Source organism: Pseudophryne corroboree, unplaced genomic scaffold (assembly GCF_028390025.1).
Source record: "Pseudophryne corroboree isolate aPseCor3 unplaced genomic scaffold, aPseCor3.hap2 scaffold_497, whole genome shotgun sequence".
In the NCBI taxonomy this organism is placed as follows: domain Eukaryota; kingdom Metazoa; phylum Chordata; class Amphibia; order Anura; family Myobatrachidae; genus Pseudophryne; species Pseudophryne corroboree.
Genome location: NW_026970103.1, coordinates 327127 through 350056, shown reverse-complemented (window position 1 = coordinate 350056; position 22930 = coordinate 327127). Strand labels below are relative to the sequence as shown.

The window sequence follows — 22930 nt, the reverse complement described above, 5'->3', positions numbered from 1 at the left end:
GAGGGATTGCTTTCTTCATTGGCGAAAGACCAAAGATATTCCAGGATGGAAGGCTTGGGAACACTATCCGTTTTTCAATTGTGGAAGAGTTGAAAGACCGGATTGAACTACATTCTATAGTAAAGGATGTCTTTCTATGTATTAATCCTCCCCTTATATGTGTCAGTCTTTCAATAAAGCTTCGGGCTTGTGATTCCCTCACCCTCTTACACTCCACACCCATAGCCTTATTAACTGTTGTATTATTGTACAGTTTAAATGTATAGTGCAGTTCATGATTTATAGTGTAGGCTGGCCTGTGCTGTAGTTCTTGAACTGTACTATACCATCAGCATTTCTATTGTGTTTTGGCTGTGCCGCAACGCGGTACTTATGTGTGTAATGTTTATGTATGTTTTTTTGCTTCTTTATGTGCATCGGTCCTACAAGTACTGAAAGCTCTTCTCCCATCTCCCTTTTCTGAAAAGCCATTTAATATATGGTTCCCAGATAGGGGACATATCAGATATTGGATTTCAAAAGCATCAAATATCATACCACTTTTATTGCCATCAAAGATAAACATTGATTGTTTTCAGATATTGGCTTGAAAAAGCAGTCTTTATTGACATAAAAAAAAACATACATAAACATTGCACACATAAATACAGTGTTGCAGCACAGCCAAAACACAATACAAATGCTGACGGTATAGTACAGTTCAAGAACTACAGCACAGGCCAGTCTACACTATAAATCATGAACTGCACTATACATTTAAACTATACAATAATACAACAGTTAATAAGGCTATGGGTGTGGAGTGTAAGAGGGTGAGGGATTCACAAAACCGAAGCTTTATTGTAACACAGACACATATAAGGGGAGGGTCAATAAATAGAAAGATATCCTTTACTATAGAATGTAGTCCAATCCGACCTCTGTGCTCTTCCACAACTGAAAAACAGATAGTGTTCCCAAGCCTTCCATCCTGGAATATCTTTGGTCTTTCGCCAATGAAGAAAACAATCCCTCCCTCCAGCAGACCCTTCAACCACGATACAAGATCACAGCCAAAAGGCCGAGAAGCAACTACACTTGAGCTTAACAAAAATGGCTAAAACTTAGTGGAGGAAAGTGCAGTGCACCAAAACATAAGCTGACACAATCATGGAGAATGCGCCAGCATATATGCTCTTCTATCTATATTTTGCAAACCTGCTCTTGTCCCCTCCAGCTGCTCTATGTAGATTTAACGTCTGGCAAGGTGCATAACCCACTGACAAGCAGGCACACTCCTGCATGAGTTTTCTCTCTCACTAGCTGGATGATACACAATCATTTGCATGCGCTCCACTTCCGACACACCACCCACCCAACCACCCAGTCACCAGAGCCACCCACAAGCCAACTGGCTCCGTGATTTAATTTGCACAGTGTAGTCATCCAGGCAGCATGTCCTTCTCAATGGAAGGATCTCTGGTTCCATGGAATCTTCCGCATTGGAATGCTGCGGAACAAAAAGGATTTAAATATTCAGCTTGCTAGCATTCAATGTACCTGCGGCTTGGCTCTAGCACATGGGTCTTCATCCTGTGGCCCTCCAGCTGCTGTGAAACTACACATCCCAGCATGCCCTGCCACAGTTTTGCTATTAAGGTATGCTAAAACTGAGGCAGGGCATGCTGGGATGTATAGTTCCACAGCAGCTGGAGGGTCGCAGGTTGAAGACCCATGTTTTAGCATGCCTGTTCTATGATGCATGTTCCATGATGTCACAATCAGCTTGGAATGGGGTGTCTAGCAGGCATTTGCTGACAGCCACTTGAGGGAGACACACATCAGGAGATGCAGCATATCGGAGGTCTTCGATGCCTTTCCAGCAAATGCACACCACCTGCTGCTGGTCTGGACACAAAACAATGCCCACAATCGAAGTCCCAAAATGCCCAACTACAGGATTCATGTAAGTAGTGAATTTAGGAATGAATTTAGAAGTAGGAAATTAAGTTAGTTCACAAGTACATTCAAATTCAGATCTAAAGACTAAACACAAAACACAAAATAAGACTCCACAGAGCAATTATCAGGTGTCTTTATCAATTGTTGCATTTAAAAAATCAAGCAATTAGGGAACACAATGTTGCGACAATGTAACCCTATTTGCAAAATAGTACTAAATAAGTTGGTCGATGTAAGACATTTGCAAAGGCGCAAACAAAACACGCTGGAAAATGCAACTGAATCTGTTTTTGGAGGTTAGAAAAGATGTAGGATCAAGTAGCTCCATGGGTAGGGTGTTTGATTAAAATTCAACAGGTTATAGGTTTGAATCCTGGGTATGATAGTTTGAGGTGTTATTTAATAAAGCATGTTTATATATTAGTCACACATGGCTTACTTGTACAAATGGCATGTCACCAGTTAGTGCTGACTGCTGATATGCCATTTGCACTAAAACAAATGAAAATGGTAAAAGTTATTGTACTTTAAGTAAAAATAAAAGAGCAAAAATATCAATCCCAGTTTTGGATTACTTGAATTAACAAAAAAAAACGCATATAGCAGAGGATAGTTTCAATCTGCTTACCTCTGGGCTATGGACCCAGCATGCTTCCATTACAGTACTCTGCTGCACTTGTAATTGCAAGAGATCCTGAAGCACTCACTCATCATGGGAAAGTACCAATGTGTTTCTTCATTGGTTGATGGAAGAAACATTTTACAAAAACTCTCCAGATTATTGACTATTTAAAGTTTTTCTAGGAAACGTTCTAGATGAATGCTTATTAGCCTTTGTCAGTATGTACTTTTGCAAAGTGTCGCTTTGGCGCAATCAGTTAGTGTGTACGGCTATTAACCAAAAGGTTGGTGGTTCAATCCCACCCAGGGATGTAATTGACCTTGTTATCAGATTTTGGTGATCTTTAAGTAGACAAGTCAAAATTTCAAAAACCCCTGTTATGGTGTAGGGTACCTGGCCTTCTCTGATGTAATCAGAGTTAGATTTGATTCAGTGATTTTATAAAAACAGCTAGGAAGCACAATTTAGCAGTGGTTTGCAGAGAAAAAGAAATATGCTGGCAAAAAAATCCAATTGAGTGATTAAACAGCTCTTCATTTTCTGGCTTTATTTTTATGCTAACAAATTTGTTCTCTGAAAAGTGTCCACAAAGCCAAGTATCTGATTAACATCTTTGTAGGGATGGTTTTTCACCTATTACTAAATTAAACTTGCTTCATTGGAAAGGCAGCAAGATGCATCCTCATTTCAATATCTACTGAAATAATACAGGTTGACACCAGGAAACATTAACGCCACTGCATCCTTGCTGCTTTCTCATGTGGAAGTCTGTTTAATGTGAAAACAAGGTGATATCTAATTAGCACACAGGTAAGGAATTAAGAAAATCTTTATTTAAGGGTGAAGATGTTTCTCACAAAATCGTTGCCCCAATGCATCATTGAAATTCAAGCTGGAAAGATGATTTTAATATATCACTTGTACATTTTGTATTGCTCTTCTGGTGACAATGTAGTTTGTTTTTGTCAATTACCATTTTAATAATAGGGTAAAGAAAATTAAGTGGATTTTTGAAAGAAAACAATACTGTCAATATACTATTAAAACAAATTAAAATGGTAAAAGTTATTGTACTTTAAGTAAAAATAAAAGAGCAAAAATATCAATCCCAGTTTTGGATTACTTTAATTAACAAAAAAAAAATGCATATAGCAGAGGATAGTTTCAATCTGCCTACCTCTGGGTTAAGGGGCCCAGCATGCTTCAATTGCAGTACTCTGCTGCACATGTAAGTGCAAGAGATCCTGAAGCACTCACTCATCATGGGAAAGTACCAATGCGTTTCTTCATTGGTTGATGGAAGAAACATCTTACAAAAACTCTCCAGATTATTGACTTTTTAAAGTTTTCTAGGAAACGTTCTAGATGAATGCTTATTAGCCTTTGTCAGTATGTACTTTTGCAAAGTGTCTCTGTGGTGCAATCGGTTAGTGTGTTTGGTTATTAACCAAAGGGTTGGTGGTTCAATCCCACCCAGGGATGTTATTGACCTTGTCATCAGATTTTGGTGATCTTTAAGTAGACAAGTCAAAATTTCAAACCCCCTCTTATGGTGTAGGGTACCTGGCCTACTCTGATGTAATCAGAGTTAGATTTGATTAAGTGATTTTATCAAAAAACAGCTAGGAAGCACAATTTAGCAGTGGGTTGCAGAGAAAATGAAATATGCTGGCAGAAAAATCCAATTGAGTGATTAAACAGCTCTTCATTTTCTGGCTTTATTTTTATGCTAACTAATTTGTTCTCTGAAAAGTGTCCACAAAGCCAAGTATCGGATTAACATCTTTGTAGGGATGGTTTTTCACCTATTACTAAATTAAACTTGCTTCATTGGAAAGGCAGCAAGATGCATCCTCATTTCAATATCTACTGAAATAATACAGGTTGACACCAGGAAACATTAACGCCACTGCATCCTTGCTGCTTTCTCATGTGGAAGTCTGTTTAATGTGAAAACAAGGTGATATCTAATTAGCACACAGGTAAGGAATTAAGAAAATCTTTATTTAAGGGTAAGATGTTTCTCACAAAATCGTTGCCCCAATGCATCATTGAAATTCAAGCTGGAAAGATGATTTTAATATATCACTTGTACATTTTGTATTGCTCTTCTGGTGACAATGTAGTTTGTTTTTGTCAATTACCATTTTAATAATCGGGTAAAGAAAATTAAGTGGATTTTTGAAAGAAAACAATACTGTCTATATACTATTAAAACAAATTAAAAAGGTAAAAGTTATTGTACTTTAAGTAAAATAAAAAGAGCAAAAATATCAATCCCAGTTTTGGATTACTTTAATTAACAAAAAAAAATGCATATAGCAGAGGATAATTTCAATCTGCCTACCTCTGGGTTATGGACCCAGCATGCTTCCATTACAGTACTCTGCTGCACATGTAAGTGCAAGAGATCCTGAAGCACTCACTCATCATGGGAAAGTACCAATGTGTTTCTTCATTGGTTGATGGAAGAAACATCTTACAAAAACTCTCCAGATTATTGACTATTTAAAGTTTTTCTAGGAAACGTTCTAGATGAATGCTTATTAGCCTTTGTCAGTATGTACTTTTGCAAAGTGTCGCTGTAGCGCAATCAGTTAGTGTGTACGGCTATTAACCAAAAAGTTGGTGGTTCAATCCCACCCAGGGACGTAATTGACCTTGTGATCAGATTTTGGTGATATTTAAGTAGACAAGTCAAAATTTCAAACCCTCTCTTATGGTGTAGGGTACCTGGCCTACTCTGATGTAATCAGAGTTAGATTTGATTAAGTGATTTTATAAAAAAAACAGCTAGGAAGCACAATTTAGCAGTGGGTTGCAGATAAAAAGAAATATGCTGGCAGAAAAATCCAATTGAGTGATTAAACAGCTCTTCATTTTCTGACTTTATTTTTATGCTAACAAATTTGTTCTCTGAAAAGAGTCCACAAAGACAAGTATCTGATTAACACCTTTGTAGGGATGGTTTTTCACCTATTACTAAATTAAAAATGCTTCATTGGAAAGGCAGCAAGATGCATCCTCATTTCAAGATCTACTGAAATAATACAGGTTGACACCAGGAAACATTAACGCCACTGCATCCTTGCTGCTTTCTCATGTGGAAGTCTGTTTAATGTGAAAACAAGGTGATATCTAATTAGCACACAGGTAAGGAATTAAGAAATTCTTTATTTAATGGTAAGATGTTTCTCACAAAATCGTTGCCCCAATGCATCATTGAAATTCAAGCTGGAAAGATGATTTTAATATATCACTTGTACATTTTGTATTGCTCTTCTGGTGACAATGTAGTTTGTTTTTGTCAATTACCATTTTAATAATCGGGTAAAGAAAATTAAGTGGATTTTTGAAAGAAAACAATACTGTCTATATACTATTAAAACAAATTAAAAAGGTAAAAGTTATTGTACTTTAAGTAAAATAAAAAGAGCAAAAATATCAATTCCAGTTTTGGATTACTTTAATTAACAAAAAAAAATGCATATAGCAGAGGATAATTTCAATCTGCCTACCTCTGGGTTATGGACCCAGCATGCTTCCATTACAGTACTCTGCTGCACATGTAAGTGCAAGAGATCCTGAAGCACTCACTCATCATGGGAAAGTACCAATGTGTTTCTTCATTGGTTGATGGAAGAAACATCTTACAAAAACTCTCCAGATTATTGACTATTTAAAGTTTTTCTAGGAAACGTTCTAGATGAATGCTTATTAGCCTTTGTCAGTATGTACTTTTGCAAAGTGTCGCTGTAGCGCAATCAGTTAGTGTGTACGGCTATTAACCAAAAAGTTGGTGGTTCAATCCCACCCAGGGACGTAATTGACCTTGTGATCAGATTTTGGTGATATTTAAGTAGACAAGTCAAAATTTCAAACCCTCTCTTATGGTGTATGGTACCTGGCCTACTCTGATGTAATCAGAGTTAGATTTGATTAAGTGATTTTATAAAAAAAAACAGCTAGGAAGCACAATTTAGCAGTGGGTTGCAGAGAAAAAGAAATATGCTGGCAGAAAAATCCAATTGAGTGATTAAACAGCTCTTCATTTTCTGGCTTTATTTTTATGCTAACAAATTTGTTCTCTGAAAAGAGTCCACAAAGCCAAGTATCTGATTAACACCTTTGTAGGGATGGTTTTTCACCTATTACTAAATTAAACATGCTTCATTGGAAAGGCAGCAAGATGCATCCTCATTTCAATATCTACTGAAATAATACAGGTTGACACCAGGAAACATTAACGCCACTGCATCCTTGCTGCTTTCTCATGTGGAAGTCTGTTTAATGTGAAAACAAGGTGATATCTAATTAGCACACAGGTAAGGAATTAAGAAAATCTTTATTTAAGGGTGAAGAGGTTTCTCACAAAATCGTTGCCCCAATGCATCATTGAAATTCAAGCTGGAAAGATGATTTTAATATATCACTTGTACATTTTGTATTGCTCTTCTGGTGACAATGTAGTTTGTTTTTGTCAATTACCATTTGAATAATAGGGTAAAGAAAATTAAGTGGATTTTTGAAAGAAAACAATACTGTCAATATACTATTAAAACAAATTAAAATAATAAAAGTTATTGTACTTTAAGTAAAAATAAAAGAGCAAAAATATCAATCCCAGTTTTGGATTACTTTAATTAACAAAAAAAAATGCATATAGCAGAGGATAGTTTCAATCTGCCTACCTCTGGGTTATGGGCCCAGCATGCTTCCATTGCAGTACTCTGCTGCACATGTAAGTGCAAGAGATCCTGAAGCACTCACTCATCATGGGAAAGTACCAATGTGTTTCTTCATTGGTTGATGGAAGAAACATCTTACAAAAACTCTCCAGATTATTGACTTTTTAAAGTTTTTCTAGGAAACGTTCTAGATGAATGCTTATTAGCCTTTGTCAGTATATACTTTCGCAATGTGTCTCTGTGGCGCAATCAGTTAGCGTGTTCGGTTATTAACCAAAAGGTTGGTGGTTCAATCCTACCCAGGGACGTAATTTACCTTGTTATCAGATTTTGGTGATCTTTAAGTAGACAAGTCAAAATTTCAAACCCCCTCTTATGGTGTAGGGTACCTGGCCTTCTCTGATGTAATCAGAGTTAGATTTGATTAAGTGATTTTATAAAAGAACAGCTAGGAAGCACAACTTAGCAGTGGGTTGCAGAGAAAAAGAAATACGCTTGCAGAAAAATCCAATTGAGTGATTAAACAGCTCTTCATTTTCTGGCTTTATTTTTATGCTAACAAATTTGTTCTCTGAAAAGTGTCCACAAAGCCAAGTATCTGATTAACACCTTTGTAGGGATGGTTTTTCACCTATTACTAAATTAAACTTGCTTCATTGGAAAGGCAGCAAGTGATGTCATCCAAGCAGTGGGTCAAAGTTGGCTTCAACCCTCGTCTGCTTATGAAAAGAGAAAAGGGATATGCAGGGCATGTCGGCCTTTTGCGACGCTTGGATGACCCCTAGTTCGCATTAAACACCCCCACCCTCCTTCGGTGTGGGGCTGATGTTGGCCATGCCCCAGCCCCTGAAGCATTCAAGCTGATTTCTTGCAGCAGCTGGGTACTGTAACAGCTCCAGAGCTGCTCTGTAAGGCAAGTAAAAGGGTGTGGGCCCTGCAGCACTACCTGTAGTTTGCATTGTGCATTGGAAGGCACAAAGTAAGCAGACGGGAGGAGAAGTCAGGATAGTTCACAAGGTTATAGAAGGGAGGGGCTCAAGAAAAGAGAAGTGGAAACAGACAGCATACTAGGCTGTAGAGAGACCTGAGACAAAGAGATCTGAATTATACGAGAGCCGTCCAGGGGAAACACAAATTATGCAGTCAAGTTTCCCACATTTGGGGAAATCGCAAGGGACAGCACTCCCAGAGTGCAATGGGTGAGCCTTGCCCTGGGAGAAGCACCTTCATGATCATAGTATCTCACCTGGCAGGTTAGTAGGAGTTGGGCTAGAGCTGGGGAGGGTCGCTGCTCGGGCACTACCTTTCAAGTGAAGGAGATCCAACTGAGGCAGCACAAGGGAACTCTCAAAAGAAGAACAAGGCTAGAGGAAGATCTGAGACAAAGAAATCTGACTTTTACCAGAGCTGACCAGAGGAAAGCACAAACACAGTCCACCACTACCACAAATAATGCAGTCGAGTTTCCCACATTTGGGGAAATCACAGGGGTCAGCATACCCAGAATGCAATGAATGAACCTCACCCTGGGAGAACAATCTTCATGACAATAGTATCTCCTATGCAAAATAAGTATGATTTGGGATAGGGCTGGGGAGGGCCGCTGCTCAGGCACATCTCTGTCAAGTAAAGGAGATTCAACTGAGGCAGCACAAGGGAACTCTCATCTGGGGACAACAACTGCAGGGAGAACACATATTTTCAGATGAACATGGGGTGGCAGAAGGCTGCCTAATACTGAAGCACCCCCAAACAACAAACCAAATGCAACAACTAGTGCAAGCATTCCTGGGGGATGGCCTGCAGCAGATGGATTTGAATATGGTGATGTCATCCAAGCAGTGGGTCAAAGTTGGCTTCAACCCTCGTCTGCATATGAAAAGAGAAAAGGAGCGTGCAGGGCATGGAGGCCTTTTGTGGTGCTTGGATGACCCCTAGTTCGCATTAAGCACCCCCACCCTCCTTCGGTGTGGGGCTCATGTTGGCCATTCCCCAGCCCCTGAAGCATTCAAGCTGATTTCTTGCTGCAGCTGGGCACTGTAACAGCTCCAGAGCTGCTCTGTAAAGCAAGTAAAAGGGTGTGGGCCCTGCAGCACTACCCGTAGTTTGCATTGTGCATTGGGAGGCACAAAGTAAGCAGATGGGAGGAGAAGTCAGGATAGTGCACAAGGGTATAGAAAGGAGGGGCTCAAGAAAAAAGAAGTGGAACCAGACAGCAAACTAGGCTGGAGAGAGACCTGAGACAAAGAGATCTGAATTACATGAGAGCCGACCAGGGAAAACTCAAATTATGCAGTCAAGTTTCCCACATTTGGGGAAATCGCAGGGGCAGCACACCCAGAGTGCAATGGGTGAGCCTTGCCCTGGGAGAAGCACCTTCATGATCATAGTATCTCACCTGGCAGGTAAGTAGGAGTTGGGCTAGAGCTGGGGAGGGTCGCTGCTCGGGCACCCCCCTGTCAAGTGAAGGAGATCCAACTGAGGCAGCACAAGGGAACTCTCGAAAGAAGAACAAGGCTAGAGGAAGATCTGAGACAAAGAAATCTGACTTTTACCAGAGCTGACCAGAGGAAAGCACAAACACAGTCCCCCACTACCACAAATAATGCAGTCGAGTTTCCCACATTTGGGGAAATCACAGGGGTCAGCATACCCAGAATGCAATGAATGAACCTCACCCTGGGAGAACAATCTTCATGACCATGGTATCTCCTATGCAAAATAAGTATGATTTGGGATAGGGCTGGGGAGGGCCGTTGCTCAGGCACATCTCTGTCAAGTAAGTTGCATTTGATTTGTTGTTTGGGGGTGCTTCAGTATTAGGCAGCCTTCTGCCCTACCATGTTCATCTGAAAATATGTGTTCTCCCTGCAGTTGTTGTCCCCAGATGAGAGTTCCCTTGTGCTGCCTCAGTTGAATCTCCTTTTGGAGAAGACCTCAATAAGATTGTAGCTGATCTGGCTACTGCTAAAACAGCTTGCCTACCTAGTATGACTCCTACCACGCAGAAGGCTAAAAGTACTTTTCTTGGCCCTTTCATCCTCCAGGTAAAGCGTACCCAAGGTCAGGCATACCCAAAGCAAGCTCATGTTTCCAGACCTGCCAAGCCCAGACTGAAGCAATCCTGGGCTGCCCATCAGCCTGCTTCCAAAACGGACAAGCCTGCCGCATGACGGTGCAGGCCTCCCTCTGGGGGATCCCAGGGTGGGGGGCCCGACTTCTAGGTTTGGCAAAGAAAGGTATAATTCTAAGCTAGAGAATTCTGTTTGGAGCTCACCTTGTACTTTGTGAAGAAATAATCAGCATTGTGGCTGAGCAGATACATGTAGTGTGTGGCTGCAAACTGCATGGATCTGCTGCGTTGTAATGCTGATTCTTTTTTTTTGCAAAGTACCAATAGCTTCATATAATGTTCACAATTTTTATGCAGGATCAAATAGCTCAATAGGTAGGGTGTTTGATTAGAATTCAACAGGTTATAGGTTTGAATCCTGGGTATGGTAGTTTGAGATGTGTTATTTAATAAAGTATGTTGTTCTGACTGCCGGCATCCTATTACCTGGGATATCATACTAAATAAATGGAGTTGATAAAAAAATTTTTTTTTTTTTAACTAGGGACAATTTCCAGATACTTCTCTTTATAACTGAGATTGCCCCCTGGAACTTCACATCAGTTGACAACTATGCATGAGTGGGCAGTGCTTGCCCTGGATCTGTCCACCCATTTATGTGCCGCCATAAAATAAAGCATGACTAACAGTTATCCTGGGCGTACACTACACAATTATCTGTCAGGCTATCTATCCAGTCTGGATGGATGGAATGAAAATCTGGTAATGTATAGGAGCAAATGTCAATTAACCATTTGCTCCCAAACACTAGAAAAGTGGTCAAAAATGGTCATTACACAAATTGGTTAAACCCAAAATTTAACCAATTTGTTTAGGGGACCATTTTTGTCCATTTTTTAGTGTTTGAGAGTAAATCGTTGATGGTCATTTGCTCACATAGATAACCGGATTTCTATTCCAACCAGCCAGTGTTGGAGAGATGGTCTGCCAGATTACATAATGCATACCAGAGCCATAACTAGACTTTTTGGTGCCCTGTGACAGAGAATTATATGCCCTCCCCCCCATTTTTGCAATATGGACAAAAGGCGCATGCCTTGTGGGGAAGGGGCATAACAAGATTGGTCTCAGAGAAAGCACATGAGATATGAAGATATATCTAGTATACTTGACACTCAATGGTTTGTGGTATTGCAGGGGTGCCCTCCTTAAATGCATATACAGTCACACATGGCATGTTTGTGTAAATGGCATATCAGCAGTCAGCACTAACTGGTGACATGCCATTTGTACAAGTAAGCCATGTGTGACTAATATATAAACATACTTTATTAAATAACACCTCAAACTATCATACCCAGGATTCAAACCTATAACCTGTTAAATTCTAATCAAACACCCTACCCATTGAGCTACTTGATCCTGCATCTATTCTAACCTCCAATAACAGATTCAGTTGCATTTTCCAGCGTGTTTTGTTTGCGCCTTTGCAAATGTCTTACATCGACAAACTTATTTAGTACTATTTTGCAAATAGGGTTACATTGTCGCAACATTGTGTTCCCTAATTGCTTGATTTTTTAAATGCAACAATTGATAAAGACACCTGATAATTGCTCTGTGGAGTTTTCTTTTGTGTCTACTTCTTATCTACATTTAATTCCCTACCTATAATCAAGGCATTTTTAAATGCTGGGTGCTGCCAGGACGTGAGGCCTACCTAGTCTTTAGATCTGAATTTGAATGTACTTGTGAACTAACTTAATTTCCTACTTCTAAATTCATTCCTAAATTCACTACTTACATTAATCCTGTAGTTGGGCATTTTGAGCCTTCAATTGTGGGCATTGTTTTGTGTCCAGACCAGCAGCTGGTGGTGTGCATTTGCTGGAAAGGCATCGAAGACCTCCGATATGCTGCATCTCCTGATGTGTGTCTGCCTCAAGTGGCTGTCAGCATATGCATGCTAGACACCCCATTCCAAGCTGATTGTGACATCACGGAACATGCATCATAGAACAGGCATGCTAGAACATGGGTCTTCAACCTGCGACCCTCCAGCTGCTGTGGAACTACATATCCCAGCATGCCCTGCCTCAGTTTTAGCATACCTTAATAGCAAAACTGTGGCAGGGCATGCTGGGATGTGTAGTTTCACAGCAGCTGGAGGGCCACAGGATGAAGACCCATGTGCTAGAACCAAACCGCAGGTACATTGAATGCTAGCAAGCTGAATGTTTAAATCCTTTTTGTTCCGCAGCATTCCAATGCGGAAGATTCCATGGAACCAGAGATTATTCCATTGAGAAGGACATGCTGCCTGGATGACTGCACTGTGCAAATTAAATCACGGAGCCAGTTGGCTTGTGGGTGGCTCTGGTGACTGGGTGGTTGGGTGGGCGGTGTGTCGGAGGTGGAGCACATGCAAATGAATGTGTATCATCCAGCTAGTGAGAGAGAAAACTCATGCAGGAGTGTGCCTGTTTGTCAGTGAGTTATGCACCTTGCCAGACGTCAAATCTACATGGAGCAACTGGAGGGGACAAGAGCAGGTTTGGAAAATATAGACAGAAGAGCATATATGCTGGCGCATTCTCCATGATTGTGTCAGCTTATGTTTTGGTGCACTGCACTTTCCTCCACTAAGTTTTAGCCATTTTGTTTAAACGCAAGTGTAGTTGCTTCTCGCTCTTTTGGCTGTGATATTGTATTGTGGTTGAAGAGTCTGCTGGAGGGATTGTTTTCTTCATTGGCGAGAGACTGAAGATATTCCAGGATGGAAGGCTTGGGAACACTATCCGTTTTTCAGTTGTGGAAAAGTTGAAAGACCGGATTGGACTACATTCTATAGTAAAGGGTATCTTTGTATTTATTAATCCTCCCTTTATATGTGTCTGTCTTTCAATAAAGCTTTGGGCTTGTGATTCCGTCACCCTCTTACACTCCACACCCATAGCCTTATTAACTATTGTATTGTTTAAATGTATAGTGCAGTTCATGATTTATAGTGTAGGCTGACCTGTACTGTAGTTCTTGAACTGTACTATACCGACAGCATTTGTATTGTGATTTGGCTGTGCTGCAACACAGTACTTATGTGTGTAATGTTTATATATGTTTTTTTGCTTCTTTATGTCAATAAAGACTGCTTTTTCAATCCAATATCTGAAAACAATCAATGTTTATCTTTGATGGCAATAGAAGTGGTATGATATTTGCTGCTTTTGAAAGGCAATATCTGATATGTCCCCTATCTGGGAACCATATATTAAATGGCTTTTCAGAAAAGGGAGATGGGAGAAGAGCTTTCAGTACTTGTAGGACCGATGCACATTTCCTATTCTAGCCTCCAAAAACAGATTCAGTTGCATTTTCCAGCGTGTTTTGGATGCGCCTTTGCAAATGTCTTACATCGACAAACTTATTTAGTACTATTTTGCAAATAGGGTTACATTGTTGCAACATTGTGTTCCCTAATTGCTTGATTTTTTAAATGCAACAATTGATAAAAACACCTGATAACTGCTCTGCGGAGTCTTATTTTGTGTCTACTTCTTATCTACATTTAATTCCGTACCTCTAATCAAGGCATTTTTAAATGCTGGCGGCTGCCAGGACGTGAGGCCTACCTAGACTTTAGATCTGAATTTGAATGTACTTGTGAACTAACTTAATTTCCTACTTCTAAATTCATTCCTAAATTCACTACTTACATGAATCCTGTAGTTGGGCATTTTGGGACTTCGATTGTGGGCATTGTTTTGTGTCCAGACCAGCAGCAGGTGGTGTGCATTTGCTGGAAAGGCATCGAAGACCTCCGATATGCTGCATCTCCTGATGTGTGTCTCCCTCAAGTGGCTGTCAGCAAATGCCAGCTAGACACCCCATTCCAAGCTGATTGTGACATCACGGAACATGCATCATAGAACAGGCATGCTAAAACATGGGTCTTCAACCTGCGACCCTCCAGCTGCTGTAGAATTACACATCCCAGCATGCCCTGCCTCAGTTTTAGCATACCTTATAGCAAAACTGTGGCAGGGCGTGCTGGGATGTGTAGTTTCACAGCAGCTGGAGGGCCACAGGATGAAGACCCATGTGCTAGAGCCAAGCCGCAGGTACATTGAATGCTAGCAAGCTGAATATTTAAATCCTTTTTGTTCCGCAGCATTCCAATGCGGAAGATTCCATGGAACCAGAGATCCTTCCATTGAGAAGGACATGCTGCCTGGATGACTACACTGTGCAAATTAAATCACGGAGCCAGTTGGTTTGTGGGTGGCTCTGGTGACTGGGTGGTTGGGTGGGTGGTGTGTCGGAGGTGGAGCACATGCAAATGATTGTGTATCATCCAGCTAGTGAGAGTGAAAACTCATGCAGGAGTGTGCCTGCTTGTCAGTGGGTTATGCACCTTGCCAGACGTTAAATCTACATAGAGCAGCTGGAGGGGACAAGAGCATGTTTGCAAAATATAGATAGAAGAGCATATATGCTGGCGCATTCTCCATGATTGTGTCAGCTTATGTTTTGGTGCACTGCACTTTCCTCCACTAAGTTTTAGCCATTTTTGTTAAGCTCAAGTGTAGTTGCTTCTCGGCCTTTTGGCTGTGATCTTGTATTGTGGTTGAAGGGTCTGCTGGAGGGAGGGATTGCTTTCTTCATTGGCGAAAGACCAAAGATATTCCAGGATGGAAGGCTTGGGAACACTATCCGTTTTTCAATTGTGGAAGAGTTGAAAGACCGGATTGGACTACATTCTATAGTAAAGGATGTCTTTCTATTTATTAATCCTCCCTTTATATGTGTCAGTCTTTCAATAAAGCTTCGGGCTTGTGATTCCCTCACCCTCTTACACTCCACACCCATAGCCTTATTAACTGTTGTATTATTGTACAGTTTAAATGTATAGTGCAGTTCATGATTTATAGTGTAGGCTGGCCTGTGCTGTAGTTCTTGAACTGTACTATACCATCAGCATTTCTATTGTGTTTTGGCTGTGCCGCAACGCGGTACTTATGTGTGTAATGTTTATGTATGTTTTTTTGCTTCTTTATGTGCATCGGTCCTACAAGTACTGAAAGCTCTTCTCCCATCTCCCTTTTCTGAAAAGCCATTTAATATATGGTTCCCAGATAGGGGACATATCAGATATTGGATTTCAAAAGCATCAAATATCATACCACTTTTATTGCCATCAAAGATAAACATAGATTGTTTTCAGATATTGGCTTGAAAAAGCAGTCTTTATTGACATAAAAAAAAACATACATAAACATTGCACACATAAATACAGTGTTGCAGCACAGCCAAAACACAATACAAATGCTGACGGTATAGTACAGTTCAAGAACTACAGCACAGGCCAGTCTACACTATAAATCATGAACTGCACTATACATTTAAACTATACAATAATACAACAGTTAATAAGGCTATGGGTGTGGAGTGTAAGAGGGTGAGGGATTCACAAAACCGAAGCTTTATTGTAACACAGACACATATAAGGGGAGGGTCAATAAATAGAAAGATATCCTTTACTATAGAATGTAGTCCAATCCGACCTCTGTGCTCTTCCACAACTGAAAAACAGATAGTGTTCCCAAGCCTTCCATCCTGGAATATCTTTGGTTTTTCGCCAATGAAGAAAACAATCCCTCCCTCCAGCAGACCCTTCAACCACGATACAAGATCACAGCCAAAAGGCCGAGAAGCAACTACACTTGAGCTTAACAAAAATGGCTAAAACTTAGTGGAGGAAAGTGCAGTGCACCAAAACATAAGCTGACACAATCATGGAGAATGCGCCAGCATATATGCTCTTCTATCTATATTTTGCAAACCTGCTCTTGTCCCCTCCAGCTGCTCTATGTAGATTTAACGTCTGGCAAGGTGCATAACCCACTGACAAGCAGGCACACTCCTGCATGAGTTTTCTCTCTCACTAGCTGGATGATACACAATCATTTGCATGCGCTCCACTTCCGACACACCACCCACCCAACCACCCAGTCACCAGAGCCACCCACAAGCCAACTGGCTCCGTGATTTAATTTGCACAGTGTAGTCATCCAGGCAGCATGTCCTTCTCAATGGAAGGATCTCTGGTTCCATGGAATCTTCCGCATTGGAATGCTGCGGAACAAAAAGGATTTAAATATTCAGCTTGCTAGCATTCAATGTACCTGCGGCTTGGCTCTAGCACATGGGTCTTCATCCTGTGGCCCTCCAGCTGCTGTGAAACTACACATCCCAGCATGCCCTGCCACAGTTTTGCTATTAAGGTATGCTAAAACTGAGGCAGGGCATGCTGGGATGTGTAGTTCCACAGCAGCTGGAGGGTCGCAGGTTGAAGACCAATGTTTTAGCATGCCTGTTCTATGATGCATGTTCCATGATGTCACAATCAGCTTGGAATGGGGTGTCTAGCAGGCATTTGCTGACAGCCACTTGAGGGAGACACACATCAGGAGATGCAGCATATCGGAGGTCTTCGATGCCTTTCCAGCAAATGCACACCACCTGCTGCTGGTCTGGACACAAAACAATGCCCACAATCGAAGTCCCAAAATGCCCAACTACAGGATTCATGTAAGTAGTGAATTTAGGAATGAATTTAGAAGTAGGAAATTAAGTTAGTTCACAAGTACATTCAAATTCAGATCTAAAGACTAAACACAAAACACAAAATAAGACTCCACAGAGCAATTATCAGGTGTCTTTATCAATTGTTGCATTTAAAAAATCAAGCAATTAGGGAACACAATGTTGCGACAATGTAACCCTATTTGCAAAATAGTACTAAATAAGTTTGTCGATGTAAGACATTTGCAAAGGCGCAAACAAAACACGCTGGAAAATGCAACTGAATCTGTTTTTGGAGGTTAGAAAAGATGCAGGATCAAGTAGCTCCATGGGTAGGGTGTTTGATTAGAATTCAACAGGTTATAGGTTTGAATCCTGGGTATGATAGTTTGAGATGTTATTTAATAAAGCATGTTTATATATTAGTCACACATTGCTTACTTGTACAAATGGCATGTCACCAGTTAGTGCTGACTGCTGATATGCCATTTGCACTAAAACAAATTAAAATGGTAAAAGTTATTGTACTTTAAGTAAAAATAAAAGCTAAAATATCAATCCCAGTTTTGGATTACTTTAATGAACAAAAAAAAAATGCATATAGCAAAGGATAGTTTCAATCTGCCTACCTCTGGGTTATGGACCCAGCATGCTTCCATTACAGTACTCTGCTGCACATGTAAGTGCAAGAGATCCTGAAGCACTCACTCATCATGGGAAAGTACCAATGTGTTTCTTCATTGGTTGATGGAAGAAACATCTTACAAAAACTCTCCACATTATTGACTTTTTAAAATGTTTCTAGGAATCGTTCTAGATGAATGCTTATTAGCCTTTGTCAGTATGGACTTTTACAAAGTGTTGCTGTGGCGCAATCAGTTACTGTGTAAGGCTATTAACCAAAAGGTTGGTGGTTCAATCCCACCCAGGGACGTAATTGACCTTGTTATCAGATTTGGTGATCTTTATGTAGACAAGTCAAAATTTCAAACCCCCTCTTATGGTGTAGGGTACCTGGCCTTCTCTGATGTAATCAGAGTTAGATTTGATTCAGTGATTTTATAAAAACAGCTAGGAAGCACAATTTAGCAGTGGGTTGCAGAGAAAAAGAAATATGCTGGCAAAAAAATCCAATTGAGTGATTAAACAGCTCTTCATTTTCTGGCTTTATTTTTATGCTAACAAATTTGTTCTCTGAAAAGTGTCCACAAAGCCAAGTTTCTGATTAACACCTTTGTAGGGATGGTTTTTAACCTATTACTAAATTAAACTTGCTTCATTGGAAAGGCAGCAAGATGCATCCTCATTTCAATATCTACTGAAATAATACAGGTTGACACCAGGAAACATTAACGCCACTGCATCCTTTGTGCTTTCTCATGTGGAAGTCTGTTTAATGTGAAAACAAGGTGATATCTAATTAGCACACAGGTAAGGAATTAAGAAAATCTTTATTTAAGGGTGAAGATGTTTCTCACAAAATCGTTGCCCCAATGCATCATTGAAATTCAAGCTGGAAAGATGATTTTAATATATCACTTGTACATTTTGTATTGCTCTTCTGGTGACAATGTAGTTTGTTTTTGTCAATTACCATTTTAATAATCGGGTAAAGAAAATTAAGTGGATTTTTGAAAGAAAACAATACTGTCAATATACTATTAAAACAAATGAAAATGGTAAAAGTTATTGTACTTTAAGTAAAAATAAAAGAGCAAAAATATCAATCCCAGTTTTGGATTACTTTAATTAACAAAAAAAAAACGCATATAGCAGAGGATAGTTTCAATCTGCCTACCTCTGTGCTATGGACCCAGCATGCTTCCATTACAGTACTCTGCTGCACATGTAATTGCAAGAGATCCTGAAGCACTCACTCATCATGGGAAAGTACCAATGTGTTTCTTCATTGGTTGATGGAAGAAACATCTTACAAAAACTCTCCAGATTATTGACTATTTAAAGTTTTTCAAGGAAACGTTCTAGATGAATGCTTATTAGCCTTTGTCAGTATATACTTTTGCAAAGTGTCGCTGTGGCGCAATCAGTTAGTGTGTACGGCTATTAACCAAAAGGTTGGTGGTTCAATCCCACCCAGGGATGTAATTGACCTTGTTATCAGATTTTGGTGATCTTTAAGTAGACAAGTCAAAATTTCAAAAACCCCTGTTATGGTGTAGGGTACCTGGCCTTCTCTGATGTAATCAGAGTTAGATTTGATTCAGTGATTTTATAAAAACAGCTAGGAAGCACAATTTAGCAGTGGTTTGCAGAGAAAAAGAAATATGCTGGCAAAAAAATCCAATTGAGTGATTAAACAGCTCTTCATTTTCTGGCTTTATTTTTATGCTAACAAATTTGTTCTCTGAAAAGTGTCCACAAAGCCAAGTATCTGATTAACATCTTTGTAGGGATGGTTTTTCACCTATTACTAAATTAAACTTGCTTCATTGGAAAGGCAGCAAGATGCATCCTCATTTCAATATCTCCTGAAATAATACAGGTTGACACCAGGAAACATTAACGCCACTGCATCCTTGCTGCTTTCTCATGTGGAAGTCTGTTTAATGTGAAAACAAGGTGATATCTAATTAGCACACAGGTAAGGAATTAAGAAAATCTTTATTTAAGGGTGAAGATGTTTCTCACAAAATCGTTGCCCCAATGCATCATTGAAATTCAAGCTGGAAAGATGATTTTAATATATCACTTGTACATTTTGTATTGCTCTTCTGGTGACAATGTAGTTTGTTTTTGTCAATTACCATTTTAATAATAGGGTAAAGAAAATTAAGTGGATTTTTGAAAGAAAACAATACTGTCAATATACTATTAAAACAAATTAAAATGGTAAAAGCTATTGTACTTTAAGTAAAAATAAAAGAGCAAAAATATCAATCCCAGTTTTGGATTACTTTAATTAACAAAAAAAAATGCATATAGCAGAGGATAGTTTCAATCTGCCTACCTCTGGGTTAAGGGGCCCAGCATGCTTCCATTGCAGTACTCTGCTGCACATGTAAGTGCAAGAGATCCTGAAGCACTCACTCATCATGGGAAAGTACCAATGCGTTTCTTCATTGGTTGATGGAAGAAACATCTTACAAAAACTCTCCAGATTATTGACTTTTTAAAGTTTTCTAGGAAACGTTCTAGATGAATGCTTATTAGCCTTTGTCAGTATGGACTTTTGCAAAGTGTCTCGGTGGTGCAATCGGTTAGTGTGTTTGGTTATTAACCAAAGGGTTGGTGGTTCAATCCCACCCAGTGATGTTATTGACCATGTCATCAGATTTTGGTGATCTTTAAGTAGACAAGTCAAAATTTCAAACCCCCTCTTATGGTGTAGGGTACCTGGCCTACTCTGATGTAATCAGAGTTAGATTTGATTAAGTGATTTTATAAAAGAACAGCTAGGAAGCACAACTTAGCAGTGGGTTGCAGAGAAAAAGAAATACGCTTGCAGAAAAATCCAATTGAGTGACTAAACAGCTCTTCATTTTCTGGCTTTATTTTTATGCTAACTAATTTGTTCTCTGAAAAGTGTCCACAAAGCCAAGTATCTGATTAACACCTTTGTAGGGATGGTTTTTCACCTATTACTAAATTAAACTTGCTTCATTGGAAAGGCAGCAAGTGATGTCATCCAAGCAGTGGGTCAAAGTTGGCTTCAACCCTCGTCTGCTTATGAAAAGAGAAAAGGGATATGCAGGGCATGGCGGCCTTTTGCGACGCTTGGATGACCCCTAGTTCGCATTAAACACCCCCACCCTCCTTCGGTGTGGGGCTCATGTTGGCCATGCCCCAGCCCCTGAAGCATTCAAGCTGATTTCTTGCAGCAGCTAGGTACTGTAACAGCTCCAGAGCTGCTCTGTAAGGCAAGTAAAAGGGTGTGGGCCCTGCAGCACTACCTGTAGTTTGCATTGTGCATTGGAAGGCACAAAGTAAGCAGACGGGAGGAGAAGTCAGGATAGTGCACAAGGTTATAGAAGGGAGGGGCTCAAGAAAAGAGAAGTGGAAACAGACAGCATACTAGGCTGGAGAGAGACCTGAGACAAAGAGATCTGAATTATACGAGAGCCGTCCAGGGGAAACACAAATTATGCAGTCAAGTTTCCCACATTTGGGGAAATCGCAAGGGGCAGCACACCCAGAGTGCAATGGGTGAGCCTTGCCCTGGGAGAAGCACCTTCATGATCATAGTATCTCACCTGGCAGGTTAGTAGGAGTTGGGCTAGAGCTGGGGAGGGTCGCTGCTCGGGCACTACCTTTCAAGTGAAGGAGATCCAACTGAGGCAGCACAAGGGAACTCTCAAAAGAAGAACAAGGCTAGAGGAAGATCTGAGACAAAGAAATCTGACTTTACCAGAGCTGACCAGAGGAAAGCACAAACACAGTCCACCACTACCACAAATAATGCAGTCGAGTTTCCCACATTTGGGGAAATCACAGGGGTCAGCATACCCAGAATGCAATGAATGAACCTCACCCTGGGAAAACAATCTTCATGACAATAGTATCTCCTATGCAAAATAAGTATGATTTGGGATAGGGCTGGGGAGGGCCGCTGCTCAGGCACATCTCTGTCAAGTAAAGGAGATTCAACTGAGGCAGCACAAGGGAACTCTCATCTGGGGACAACAACTGCAGGGAGAACACATATTTTCAGATGAACATGGGGTGGCAGAAGGCTGCCTAATACTGAAGCACCCCCAAACAACAAACCAAATGCAACAACTAGTGCAAGCATTCCTGGGGGATGGCCTGCAGCAGATGGATTTGAATATGGTGATGTCATCCAAGCAGTGGGTCAAAGTTGGCTTCAACCCTCGTCTGCATATGAAAAGAGAAAAGGAGCGTGCAGGGCATGGAGGCCTTTTGTGGTGCTTGGATGACCCCTAGTTCGCATTAAGCACCCCCACCCTCCTTCAGTGTGGGGCTCATGTTGGCCATTCCCCAGCCCCTGAAGTATTCAAGCTGATTTCTTGCAGCAGCTGGGCACTGTAACAGCTCCAGAGCTGCTCTGTAAAGCAAGTAAAAGGGTGTGGGCCCTGCAGCACTACCCGTAGTTTGCATTGTGCATTGGGAGGCACAAAGTAAGCAGACGGGAGGAGAAGTCAGGATAGTGCACAAGGGTATAGAAGGGAGGGGCTCAAGAAAAAAGAAGTGGAACCAGACAGCAAACTAGGCTGGAGAGAGACCTGAGACAAAGAGATCTGAATTACATGAGAGCCGACCAGGGAAAACTCAAATTATGCAGTCAAGTTTCCCACATTTGGGGAAATCGCAGGGGCAGCACACCCAGAGTGCAATGGGTGAGCCTTGCCCTGGGAGAAGCAACTTCATGATCATAGTATCTCACCTGGCAGGTAAGTAGGAGTTGGGCTAGAGCTGGGGAGGGTCGCTGCTCGGGCACCCCCCTGTCAAGTGAAGGAGATCCAACTGAGGCAGCACAAGGGAACTCTCGAAAGAAGAACAAGGCTAGAGGAAGATCTGAGACAAAGAAATCTGAATTTTACCAGAGCTGACCAGAGGAAAGCACAAACACAGTCCCCCACTACCACAAATTATGCAGTCGAGTTTCCCACATTTGGGGAAATCACAGGGGTCAGCATACCCAGAATGCAATGAATGAACCTAACCCTGGGAGAACAATCTTCATGACCATGGTATCTCCTATGCAAAATAAGTATGATTTGGGATAGGGCTGGGGAGGGCCGTTGCTCAGGCACATCTCTGTCAAGTAAGTTGCATTTGATTTGTTGTTTGGGGGTGCTTCAGTATTAGGCAGCCTTCTGCCCTACCATGTTCATCTGAAAATATGTGTTCTCCCTGCAGTTGTTGTCCCCAGATGAGAGTTCCCTTGTGCTGCCTCAGTTGAATCTCCTTTTGGAGAAGACCTCAATAAGATTGTAGCTGATCTGGCTACTGCTAAAACAGCTTGCCTACCTAGTATGACTCCTACCACGCAGAAGGCTAAAAGTACTTTTCTTGGCCCTTTCATCCTCCAGGTAAAGCGTACCC

General features: G+C 40.8%; 8 non-coding genes across 8 annotated transcripts; all 8 read right to left on the bottom strand.

The window, feature by feature from the left end:
- Positions 1–8348: 8348 nt before the first annotated feature.
- LOC135030242 (U1 spliceosomal RNA) lies at positions 8349–8512 on the bottom strand. Its single transcript, XR_010226287.1, has one exon. It is a non-coding gene; the product is annotated as a U1 spliceosomal RNA (small nuclear RNA).
- A 151-nt stretch (positions 8513–8663) lies between these two features.
- LOC135030172 (U1 spliceosomal RNA) lies at positions 8664–8827 on the bottom strand. The gene has a single exon (XR_010226222.1). It is a non-coding gene; the product is annotated as a U1 spliceosomal RNA (small nuclear RNA).
- Positions 8828–9501: 674 nt separating this feature from the next.
- Positions 9502–9664, bottom strand: LOC135030241 (U1 spliceosomal RNA). Its single transcript, XR_010226286.1, has one exon. It is a non-coding gene; the product is annotated as a U1 spliceosomal RNA (small nuclear RNA).
- Positions 9665–9816: 152 nt separating this feature from the next.
- Positions 9817–9980, bottom strand: LOC135030272 (U1 spliceosomal RNA). Its single transcript, XR_010226308.1, has one exon. It is a non-coding gene; the product is annotated as a U1 spliceosomal RNA (small nuclear RNA).
- Positions 9981–20968: 10988 nt separating this feature from the next.
- On the bottom strand, positions 20969–21132 carry LOC135030224 (U1 spliceosomal RNA). Its single transcript, XR_010226269.1, has one exon. It is a non-coding gene; the product is annotated as a U1 spliceosomal RNA (small nuclear RNA).
- A 150-nt stretch (positions 21133–21282) lies between these two features.
- Positions 21283–21446, bottom strand: LOC135030176 (U1 spliceosomal RNA). The gene has a single exon (XR_010226225.1). It is a non-coding gene; the product is annotated as a U1 spliceosomal RNA (small nuclear RNA).
- A 674-nt stretch (positions 21447–22120) lies between these two features.
- Positions 22121–22283, bottom strand: LOC135030271 (U1 spliceosomal RNA). Its single transcript, XR_010226307.1, has one exon. It is a non-coding gene; the product is annotated as a U1 spliceosomal RNA (small nuclear RNA).
- A 152-nt stretch (positions 22284–22435) lies between these two features.
- Positions 22436–22599, bottom strand: LOC135030228 (U1 spliceosomal RNA). Its single transcript, XR_010226273.1, has one exon. It is a non-coding gene; the product is annotated as a U1 spliceosomal RNA (small nuclear RNA).
- Between the last annotated feature and the right edge of the window lie 331 nt (positions 22600–22930).